Source organism: Bradysia coprophila, unplaced genomic scaffold (genome assembly GCF_014529535.1).
Source record: "Bradysia coprophila strain Holo2 unplaced genomic scaffold, BU_Bcop_v1 contig_350, whole genome shotgun sequence".
Taxonomy (NCBI): Eukaryota; Metazoa; Arthropoda; class Insecta; order Diptera; family Sciaridae; genus Bradysia; species Bradysia coprophila.
Genome location: NW_023503608.1, coordinates 12,260,314 through 12,272,437, shown reverse-complemented (window position 1 = coordinate 12,272,437; position 12,124 = coordinate 12,260,314).

The following is a 12,124-nucleotide window of genomic DNA, read 5'->3' as shown; positions in this document are numbered from 1 at the left end:
TATATCTGCGGAACTGTGCAACCGATATCAGTGTTGAGAACATAAATACCAATTAGAAGATAGGATTCACGTAGAGATTCAAATATGTTGTGTTGTAGCATAGCTTAAAAATATACGACTCTTACGGACAACTTAACTAGCCATATTGCTTGTGGATCCTTTCTCATTATTCAAAATATCAGTCAAAACCATAAGATAATTGTATCGCAAATCCCTATGTATACTTTTAGATTTCATCAGTTGTACTATTTTGGTGTTGAGGAATTTCGCGCAGTGTCATTCACAATAACCCCCAAAGTGACATTTTCCTTATACAAAATGTGTCATTTTGTCAATTATTGTGAATGGCACGGCGCGAAATTCCCACTATTCCCAGCCACTATTTTCGTTATGTATACTATTAAAACAACTGATATCATTTTAAGTGATGCATTGTGCGTCCGAACGTAAACATTAACCTGTTACAGACGGCAAGCATATTACCGGCATTATTATCTGGTCTATTACTTCCATCGATCAAAGTATTTTTAATCGGTTGATTTCAATACTTCAATTTTTTTAACATGTCTTTTACTTTATAAAGGACCATATTACCAAGAGCTTGTCATTATTTTTGTTGTCGTTATCGATAACAGATGCATAGCCGTATGTCACAGGTTAACAAGCAAATACTTTATAGGGAAAATTAAGTAAAAATAAACACCTTTGTACTTCGTACGAGGCTAAAAATCGTCAATTTAAATTGAGTCTTTCTATGTGAGACAACCTTAGCGACCACAGCGAGTCGATGTTAAAGTCGTCGCTGTCGGCAGCAGATGGACATAATCGTCCGTTAATATACAAGTTAGTCCACCTCTGTATTTATATTATCAACATTATCCTCGACATTATCTAACATTGACCCACCATCAATAAAAGTAAATCCCACAATAATGCTCCTAATCTTTCAAACATTTACTTACGCTGAAAATGAGTTAAATTTCAATCGACTCATTTGATATGGAAAATAATTAAAAAGAAGATAATCTCCTTTATTTGTTGTCGTCATTAATTTAGACGAGGAATATTCTGTAAAAAAATAATTGCTTACAAATGGGGTATATGTATACAATCAATGTACAGTATATATTTGACTAACATCAAATGCTTTGTTCACCTAAACGAAATTGAAAAACAAACTTTTCTGGCATTATGTATGATTACTCCTCTGGTTTCGTATAAGTATTCCTTTTTCCGTTATATTTCATTATATATAAAAGAGGAGGTACTTAGGCATGGCATTTAAATTCTTTAAATTAATATCACCCCGTCCTCCATTTCCCCACGAGAATTCTATTTGAATACTAAAATCTATTCACATTCAAATGGCATTTATAATTTTTTTTACATGAACATTAGTCTGGAATAACAACATGTAACTAAATGATGAAGCAAATTTAATGTGTACGTTAGTCCTGGGTATTTTGGTTTTTTTAGGGAAGCTAAACTAGGACGATGTCTTTTCACATATTTCCATTCGCTGACTATTTGCAAGGATTGCGTAGAAAACACACATAGAAGTTTTGCAAGTTAACCTTGTCATCTGTAATCTGGAGATTTTTTGTATAGAAAATAGTACTCTTTTTGGCAGCTGTCACTCGAAGCGCTTTTGCTTGAAGTGCGGTGCTATACTAGATATGTTCATAATCTTTGAAAGGTTGGTTATTGTACTAGATATGCTTATACTCTTTCCTATATAATAAGGAACTTAACTATATAATGCAGATGCAGGTTTGACTCCCCAAATTTGCTTCTTAAATAAAATATTTCGTCTCCTCTACGTACTTTACGTGGTTCCGACTTCGTCAGTTTGGAACAGCACCGCACCGATTATGGGTTATGCTAACCGATCACGAATATGTCCAGGATTTTCAACAGATTTTTATTCTTCCTCAAAATTCACGATCTGGATACAGTCAACCGAAATTCATTCCGCTCAATTCCTGTCGTTTTACAATGTGAATGCGTTGGCCACGTGGCCATGGACATCGATATAATTGAATTTAATGAATTGAATTGATTTATATTTTGTATGTTATCAGTTAGCTCCAAAGCCGTTAATAAATAAATTAAATTCAATTTTGATGAAGAAAAGTATTCCCAGGACTATCAACTGATACACCACATAAAAGACGTATACAAAATTGATTTGTTGTGCTTGAGAGATTACATGGTACAAGAAGTACATGTTGTTTGTTGTCATTTGCGTAAAATACTCTCTATACCATATACGATTTAACATTTGAGTGTTAGGGGATTTTTCTATATCAGTTACCACAGTTGACAAGATGCGGAAAGTAAAAGGGCGTTGAATTGACTTTGTTTTTATCATAGTTCTACGTATGCAGACACTTTGAGTGCGAGTGAAATCCATCACACTCGGGTATATTATGCTGTTCAAGCACCTAGATGTTTTCTGGAATCAAGAAATTTCCACGACGAAGTATCTTTAAGAATCTATTGATTTAATTGTTCAAATTAAGTTTGCACCGTACTTCGTGTATGCTCTAAAAAACGAGTAAACAAAGCAAATACAATTTATGATAAAATTATACAGCTCGCAAATGCCGTGCCGAATTCTCTGCAGATGCCTTCTCCGCAACTAATTTCGTATCATTTTTTCCAATAATTGAAAACAAAATATTATATTGTGTAAGTACGCGTATACCACACCAAAAAAACATAACATACTTAAATCGAATTACATTAATTAACCATGACTATACCGATGTTTAGTTTATCTTATACGAGCTCTTGTGTTTCTATTGCAAATAAGTACATACGGCTTATGAAAATGGGGCGTTAAAACACCCATCATAATGATGTTTGAAGGGCGCAACATTCAGTAACAGTAATAGAAGAAGGGTTTTCACTGTTTGTTATGATTCCTAGCATATGTGTTGAAAATTGTTTTGACTTGGAAGCGGAACGATAAATTTTCCCCGTTTTATTGTTATTTAAAAAGGGTTTTTGTTTGCAATGCCTTTCAGTCTTCAACCTGATTAAATGTTGTTTAAAATTGTAATTGTAAACGATTCGCAATGCCATTGCTTGAATTATGGTGTATCATTTTCAGCGTATTCATTGTCAAAATATTTATTGTGTTTGTTTGCTACTTTAATTATTAATATGGTCATAACTATCAGCAATCTGCATTTTCAAAAATCACAACTTGTTTAGGACCTGACGCCTGAAACAATCAAACATTTACAATTTATTTATATTTATCGCTTCTGTGAACTTCTGTAGTAAGGTTCACAAAATTTGTAAACGATTCTCAATCATTATCTTTTACCTATATCCTATATGTATATGTACCATGAACCAATACAGACTTTTTAGTCCATAGAAGACATTTTGGTACACAAACCTACAAAAGGATTCAATCAGTACAAGAAGATTGCTGGGTGTCCGAAACTGTATGGAAGAAAGTGACGAAAAATTTTGAGGATCGCTCAAGGACGTATAAAATGGTATGGCATTTGTATGGGATTACATAAATTCTTCATACAACTTTGAGAGACACCTGAATCGATTCAGATGTTGTTGGTTCCATTCCCATGGACACTTCGTGTCAGGGGACTATGTGTACTAGCTTTCTCCTCTGTTTGTTTTTTTGCCAGCCAATACCAGCATATGCGAATTACAGCATGACCGAATACCAGAATAAGCGAATTACAGCATAACCGAATACCAGCATCACCATAACATGAGCGAATACCAGCATGACTAAATGCCAGCATGACATAATACTAGCATGAACGAATACCAGCATGAACAAATTGATCATTGTTCGGTTAGCTTCGCTCGTTTTGGTTCTACTTCGTGATCCTTTCATTACCGTAATATTTTAGCGAGCACTAAATCACAAATAGCAGATTGGAAAGCTATATTAATGCTGACTGCCTGTGGAAGGTTTAATAGAAGGAGCAGAATCTCATAGTCACTGTGGGACACACATTTTCATTGAGTGTAAAAACACTTTTGTCAAAGTTGTTTAAAGCTTTTCGTTACTTTGTATGAAAATGAAAATCAAATCCATAAAACAAAAAATCCTGATAACACGTTCGCCTGTCATATTCATCTGTTATCCATAACGACAGCCAAAATAATGACAAACTCTGGGTAACATAGTCCGTTATATAGTAAAATGAGTGTTAAAAAATTGAAGTACAAGATTTAAAATCAACAGATTAAAAATACTTTTATTGATGGAAGTAATAGACCAGACAATAATACCGGTCATATGCTTGCCGTCTGGAACAGGGTAAGACTACATCTTTCTATTCGAAAAACATTAAAATCAACAGCAGGAGTGGGAAAATTATGAGTACTAACAAACTGTTCGCAGGCATTTCAATTCAAGATTTATCAATCTTATTGAGTTAAAATTAATTTTTGAATGTTTTTTAATTCCAACTTCCGTTAAAAATTCAACCATTCTGGCTTGCATAGCCGCGTCTGTTTCCTAAAATAAATTACCAGGTGCCATGCTCTGTTAGTTTCGACTGTTCTTCGGTTGATGAGTATAGTACTTTTTAAGGTTCGGAATCGGTCGAACGAGGTCAAAACATTACTTTGAAACTTCAGGTCAGGTCAGGTCTTTTACCTGAAACTGAATTTCCGAAACGCACAGATCTGGTTTCAAGTCGACCTAAAATTTTCATACAAATTTTCAGACATAGCTGTCAGGTTTCAGATCAGGTCAAAATTAATTGATTCAGGTTCAGGTCCAAACAGCTCAGGTACTTTCAGTTCAGAGTTGGACATTTAAAATATTTCTTTCGTCGGATCACTGCTTACTGTATAATTATGTGTTTTCTTTCAAACTAACAGAACTGCTATCTTCTCAATTTGTGAGTGGAACCTTTTTACGAACAAGGAAAATACTAACTAGAGAGATAGTGAGAGGATTTTCTTGAAAAAATAAATTCGAATCTCACTGAATCATAACAGTGTTGTCAAAAATTGTTGGTAAATGGCAGTACACATCCACAACAAAAGAAAGGTAGGATGTCTGACTACAAGATAAATTTTAACTTCGATCAAAATATGTCAGCTTAATGAACTTTTGTGTCAAAAAGGTTGTATGGGGAAGGAACGTTTGACATTTTTTGGAATGTTTTTCTGCGCTCTCAGGTTCTCGCGTGGTTATTGACCTTGGCTTCGCCTCGGATCACCAAACTTCACGCGAAAACTCTTTTCCATTTTTGTGAAGTAAATATCTATTGTTTTTTCATATCAGTCAAATAAATTATAGAAACCATAGCATCTGCAACCAAGCAACAGAACAGATTTTCCCAGAGGGGCCTGCGTATGCAGCCCTACTATGTTGTCATTATAAAAGATCAGAGTTGCCGGTGTACTATATTTTGGACAAACATGCTCTAGTTGTTGACAGTATTTTGGTTTCGGTTTTTAAATGTTTCATCTAATTGTTTATTGACAAATTTTCATTAAATAATAGTTGACAATTATTTGTGCGAATTTCTAGAAATTTGTTTGAAGAATTTAAAATTTTTGCCACATTAGAGGCTCTCATTAAATTTATACCTGTGGCGGTGCTAGAAATGTTGTTTATTTTGTGGCAGATCATATTATATTAGAGAAGCTAAATATCCGTTAAAAAAAATCTCTTCTAGTGCTTGGTTCGCAGTGATATGTAGAAACTAGAGCTTTGATTTTCGATTAGAGGTGGATGATGATATACTAAAGAGGTGGAAAAAATGTCTCAAATGGCTTAGTCACCTTAGTAATTTTCTCGTTCGCAATAAAGACGCCAAATCATTCTTCACGGAATATATAAGAAACGACGAGAAAAGGCTCACGCTCACAGAATCGTTTTAAAATCGGTCTTGACAGGGCGTACATATTATCAGAAAGCGCATTCTAGTTTTAAACTAGACTTCTGGCCGCATATTTCTCTTGCTTCTATTTGGTTTAAAGAAAAAAGGGGTGCAGAGCGACCGGATCAGCATAAAGACAATAATTCCATATTATCGTCCTTTACACAGACGACAAATGCATCACCAGATTGAGCCTGATAATTCTCTTGATCACTAAGTTCTAAACCAAATTATTCAGTGTAAGAGGAAACATAACCGTCGGTAAATAGTTAACAACTTGTGGTTTAACTATTACAATCATTCAGAAGTGAAAGTTAGTATATTTCTGTGCACATTATCGTTCACGTCACTTCCGCAGAAAACCAAACCATTATCTCAGTTTTTTCCATGTAATACATCTATAGTAAATATGCCATGATGATGGTTAGTTTAACCATTATCAAATATGTTCACCCTAAAAAAATATTTTTGTTACACAGGCTTATTAATGCCACGTGATCAAAATAAATAGGCTTTAATGTGCGACACCCGTTCGCAATAAAATTTAATAACCAATTAAATGTACCAAGCATCACTCCAATCTTTTCAATCAAAGTGATCAATCTGAATGATAAAAACATATATAATAGTACAGTTTAAGTACACTAAAGAGTTTCTAATTAATGAAGGAAGTTTTACCTGTGCTACGTTTGGAAAAACAAAAATGTATTCGGAGGTGAAATTCTTTAATTTGGTTAAACCATTTTCCGAAAAGAAAATGGAAAATTAATTGTATTGCTAAAACGTTATTAAAAAATTAATTCTAATTACCCACAGAGCGAACGAATAAATAAAAGTTGTCTGGTTGCGATAGGATCTTTTACCACCCATAAACGAATTTGAAACTAAATACACAAAACAATATTCTGTGTGTACATACCTAACTGTTCCATAATACAAATGAAATAGAACGAGTAATTTAAGTCTCCCTCAACAGAGACGGACAACATTGTGGAAAATGTATTCGAACAGTTAATGAAATAAACACTCTCACACAAAAACACATTTAGATACGTATATCCGTCGCTCATAGGTAAGGTATTAATAGAGATAATCTAAATACATTTTCCAACAAATTATTCCGTGTAATAATGAGCCCAAATGGATCATTTTAAGTTAATTGAAAAGGCGATTTAGTAATTATAATTGTGTGCTTTCGGGTTGAATTTCGTTTTTAGCCTGGAAAATTGTAAATAATGCGCTGTTTGTGGTACATATAATACACATGACCCATGCCAGAATCATTATTTAATTTATACAATTTGAAAATTGTCAGCAAAGCTTTTTTTTTGCAACATTTCTCCATTCAGATAAAAGCCGCTTTGATAGTGATTTGCATCACAAAGTGATGGTTTATGGCTCATAAATCTTTTGCTTTTCACCGTACCATACCTTACAAAAAAACCCATTCAATTTACTTCACATTTTAAATTGAAAAGTCTTACATTGAATCCCTATGCCAGTTCCTTACACTTCAGGTGGCATTCAACATCGTAATAAACGTTTTATGGAATGAAGTTCATTATATATTAGCTATTTTGCAGCGGACCAAGTTATCACCATCTGATGTGTCAATTTAACAATAAAAAGTTTATTTTTTTTGAAAACAAGGGTACCCTTCCGCATAAACTTTAACTCCTGAAAACAATGTATCTATAAACCATATACCTTGTACCTTGTTAAAACAAACGATAACATTGAGTGATGAGGGAAAAACCAGCATTGAAACATACGAGATCACATTATAGCCGTTTTCTAGTTGGATTTGATTGTTTTTTTTTCTGTTTAACTGAATTTGGGTTGTTATAGTCTCTGGGGTCTCGTTCAAACTAATATTTTCCGTTATAAGTACACACCCGATAAAAATGTATAAGCAATGGCATTTTATTTCGAATACGTGAATCAAAAACTCTGCAGAGATTCCTTTGCGAATAAATGTGCAATTTAGGTTTTTGTTAATGTGTCGGATGATTGCTTTTCTTTATATTGTCTGAGCTTATCTGATGCTTCTCAGTTTTATCCGTTTTCAAATTGGTGTTCCAAATTCGGTACATTTTCTATAAGAATTTTTTTAGGCAAGTTAAACCGGCGATTTCTGGTTCGATGTACAATATCATTCAATACTATTTCCTCTGTGAATAGGGCTTGGTTTAACAGCCAACGGAGTATCAATTCCAGTTCGACGTATAGATTCTTACCTTTTTATTCTTCATTTACTTTAAAGAAAAACTCAGATTGATAAGAGAAATTCTACATTTTATTTTCAATAAGTTTTTCTGCCGTTATTTCGACCTTTACAATTTCACTTTTATTTAATATTCTCTTAGAACTACAAAACTATTAAAGATTTCATTATGATAATTTATATGGCTAATATTTACAGTGATAATGAGTTGAATAATATTTAATTTCAAACTTTTTCTGGGTAACGTTAGCATAATGGTTTTCATTTCAAATTGTCTCAAACTGCCACAAATTAAAAAAAAACGATTCGAATTCATTCATTTTTTAGAATAGATTTATGAAACAAAATATTAAATAAAAGTTTTCTTCGAGAATTTAAGGATCTGCCCGGGTTTCTTCGCCGCATTTTAATTTCTTTAAGTCTGCCAACGATTAAATCTGTTACAGTGAACGACATCTTAAATGTCTCACTGTCATTTTTTTCAGAGAATGTCATTGTGAATTTGCAATGACACAATAAAATTCTCAGAAAAATTTGACAGTGAGACATTTGAGATGTCGTTCACTGTACCTCTTTTGTGCCAAGTATATCTTAGTGTTTGATATGAAAACTTTTATTTCTTTAGTTTTACGACAGGTTTTGATATATAAACGAACACTACTCCGAGCTAATCGCTTGTTTTTGTCGTCGTTGTTGTCTATAACAAATGACTAGCTATATATGAAAGGTCTAAACCAATTTAGTTTTCCTTTCTTTAGTATAAATAGAACAGACCATGAGTTATAATGGGATAATGGGCATTTCACAGGTATCGTCATAGAACAAACGTAAGTTATCAGTTGTCAGAGAATGTTCCAGGGAATGTTCACTCCTAGAGTTCATTTAAATTTTCTAATTACCAAATTAATTAATTTGTGGGTTGAATTGGGCAGTATTTGAAATTAACATTGCATGGCATTATGTCGGTGGTACGATAGATTTCACATGAATTTTATTACAAAGAAAATATCTTTTTTACTTATAGTTTTAATTGATTTCTAAAAAATACGGTCACTGTTAGAACGTTGTTAGTTGTTGATGAAGTCTTTTGATTTTATAAATTATTGCTAAGGGTCATTCTAGTTATTTTTATAATTCAATATTTGAAAGTACATATTGCTGCAAAATTGCGCTTAATTAAGTTGGGTTTTCTGTTACTATTTTAATTAAATGACGTTGAATAAAATTAGTAAGTTTAAGTATTCTACACATTAAATGGTGGACGCAATACGATCTCATCTGATTGAATTTTCAAGTTGTAATTTAAATTTAAATAATTTAACAATTTGCTTTAAACTAAACACTACAAATTGTGAAGACGTCTATCGCCGGCATTTTAGTCAGTGCATTTTATTTACACAATTCACATTATTACTAATTTTAAGGACTTAAGAACTTTTCAACTGATCCCTTTGGTTGTATACATATACTTATACACCCGAACGAATGCATACAGTTAAAGTATAAATTCTTGGAAACTTAAAGCTCCCGGCATTTTTAATTACTTACAATTTCGAATGAACGTAAATTGATGATTCTGAAAATGTACAGTCGACGTCAGTGAAATTTTGAATTTAAGAATGCCTAAAGGATTGTTTTAAAGGTATTTAAGTTTATCGCCCGTCGGATAAATTACGAGGCATGAAAAGTCGGCTTCGACTAAACATGATTAATGCAATTTCTCTTCGGCTCAAATTTCTTCAGAACAAATTAATCTTTTAGAAACGGCAACAGTGTGTATATACATTTCCATATACTCCGACTGAATCTATTACTCCCGTTGTTTAAAGTGTCGTCTAGTGTAAAATACAAAGTCTTTTAGTTCAATGGTTTTAACATAGAAATGTAAGAAAACACAAACCAGAGATCAACGGTTTCTTTTGCCATCGTTGTCAATATCAACTGACTAACCGTTATTGGAGGCTAACTAATTCCTGGAGAATTTGTGGTATTGAAATAAACTTCTTATCGGTGTAACGACTATTTCGTTGAACTGTTTTATTCGGAATGAAGAATGTTTTATATTACAAAATTCAGTTAGGTTACTTGATCCTATGATCGACTACTATAATTTAGAACGAATGCCAAAATGGTAACTCTTAGCCTTTGACTCCAACACACCCCCTCAAAGATTAAGATATTTTAAAGTCATCAAATCCACGAAGTTTAATCGCTTTCGTCAACTTGGTGTACTTCAAACAGTTTGAACATTTTGTTCCTCCCCATCCATCATCTACGTAATCGGATTTCTCGTTTGATTGCAGATTGTAACGCATGGATCCAGGTTTCTTTGCTTTGGATCGTCTGATTGGAATGCCTTTTATGAACTCAGTGTTTGTTGTCTGTTTGCATTTCTCAGCTATCATTGCATGTTTCGTTTTGTTTGAATGACCAGCAGGAATCTCAAATTTCGATTGATTAGCCGGATTAAGATCAACTGATTTCACGATGTTCAATTTGTATAGATCGTGTCTTTGAATGGATCCCGATGCAATGACTTCACCATCATCTTCGTGTATGAAGCATTTATCGTCTTCAAAATAGACTTTGAAACCAAGTTTTGTCAATTTTCTCACAGATAGCAAATTGTTTTCCAGTTCCGGTACATATTGAACATTTTTCATCAAAATTAGCTGTATTCGACCGTCGCCATTGATACATTCCAAGAATCCGTTCCCTACACCTGACGATAAGGTTACTCTGCCATCTGGCAATTCGACCGGATACTTCTTTTCCATGTTCATGTTGGTGAAAAATTTCGGATTGTTACTTATGTGACTTGTAGTTCCTGAGTCGATGAACCACTCATCAGAATTTCGCACACGCTCTGTAGGTTCTAGTTTACTTGTTTTCACCATAAAGCATTTGTATTTGAGTTTTGTTTCTTCATTATCAGATTCATCCGAGCTGTTCACAACAACTTTCTTTGCTTGTTGTTTCGCCTTCGATTGTTCCAAATGATCTTCCGATTTCTCCATTTTGTCCTTCGATTTTTCAAAATAATCGCTTCGTAATTGTTTGAAGTGATAGCAATCACGTAGGATGTGTCCTGACTTGTCGCAGAAATGGCAAGTGAATTCCACTTTTCCTTTTGTAATTTTCAACGCACTTTCCATTTGACTCGATGATAATGAATTCGCTTCATTACCGTTACTTCGCTTATACTCGTTGATGAGCTTCCCTTTCACCATTTCGAGAGTCAAATCGGCTTCGTTGCGGCTTTCCAGTGCAGTTATCAATGTGTTGTAGCTGTCCGGTAGACTACATAGTAATAACGCCACCACTAAATGATCGGCCAATTTTTCGCCCAATGCTTCCAATTGATTTACCAGATCCAACATTGTGTTTACATGTTCCTCCATATTACCACTAGTTGACATTTGCATTCGACATAACCGCTTCAATAGAAAGATTTTGTTTGTCAATGTCGATTTTTCATGATATGCTTTCAGAGCGTTCCAAGCTCCAGCAGCAGTTGCCTCTTTTCGGATATGACATAATTGATTGTCTTCCACCATCAAACCGATTCTCGCTCTAGCTTTCCCTTCCCGTTTTAACCAATCGGCGTTTGGATTAGCTGGTCGCGCTTCGGAGATTATATCCCATAAATCTTTATCGATTAACAACAATTCCATTTTAAATTTCCATGTTTGGTAGTTACTTCCGTTTAACTTCGAAAATTGTAGCTTTTCCATTTTTGATTCGAATAATTTTCCGATGAAAAATCTTTATTCACGATTCACAATTCAGCGATCCTGGGCCCATAACCTATTGGAGGCTAACTAATTCCTGGAGAATTTGTGGTATTGAAATAAACTTCTTATCGGTGTAACGACTATTTCGTTGAACTGTTTTATTCGGAATGAAGAATGTTTTATATTACAAAATTCAGTTAGGTTACTTGATCCTATGATCGACTACTATAATTTAGAACGAATGCCAAAATGGTAACTCTTAGCCTTTGACTCCAACAACC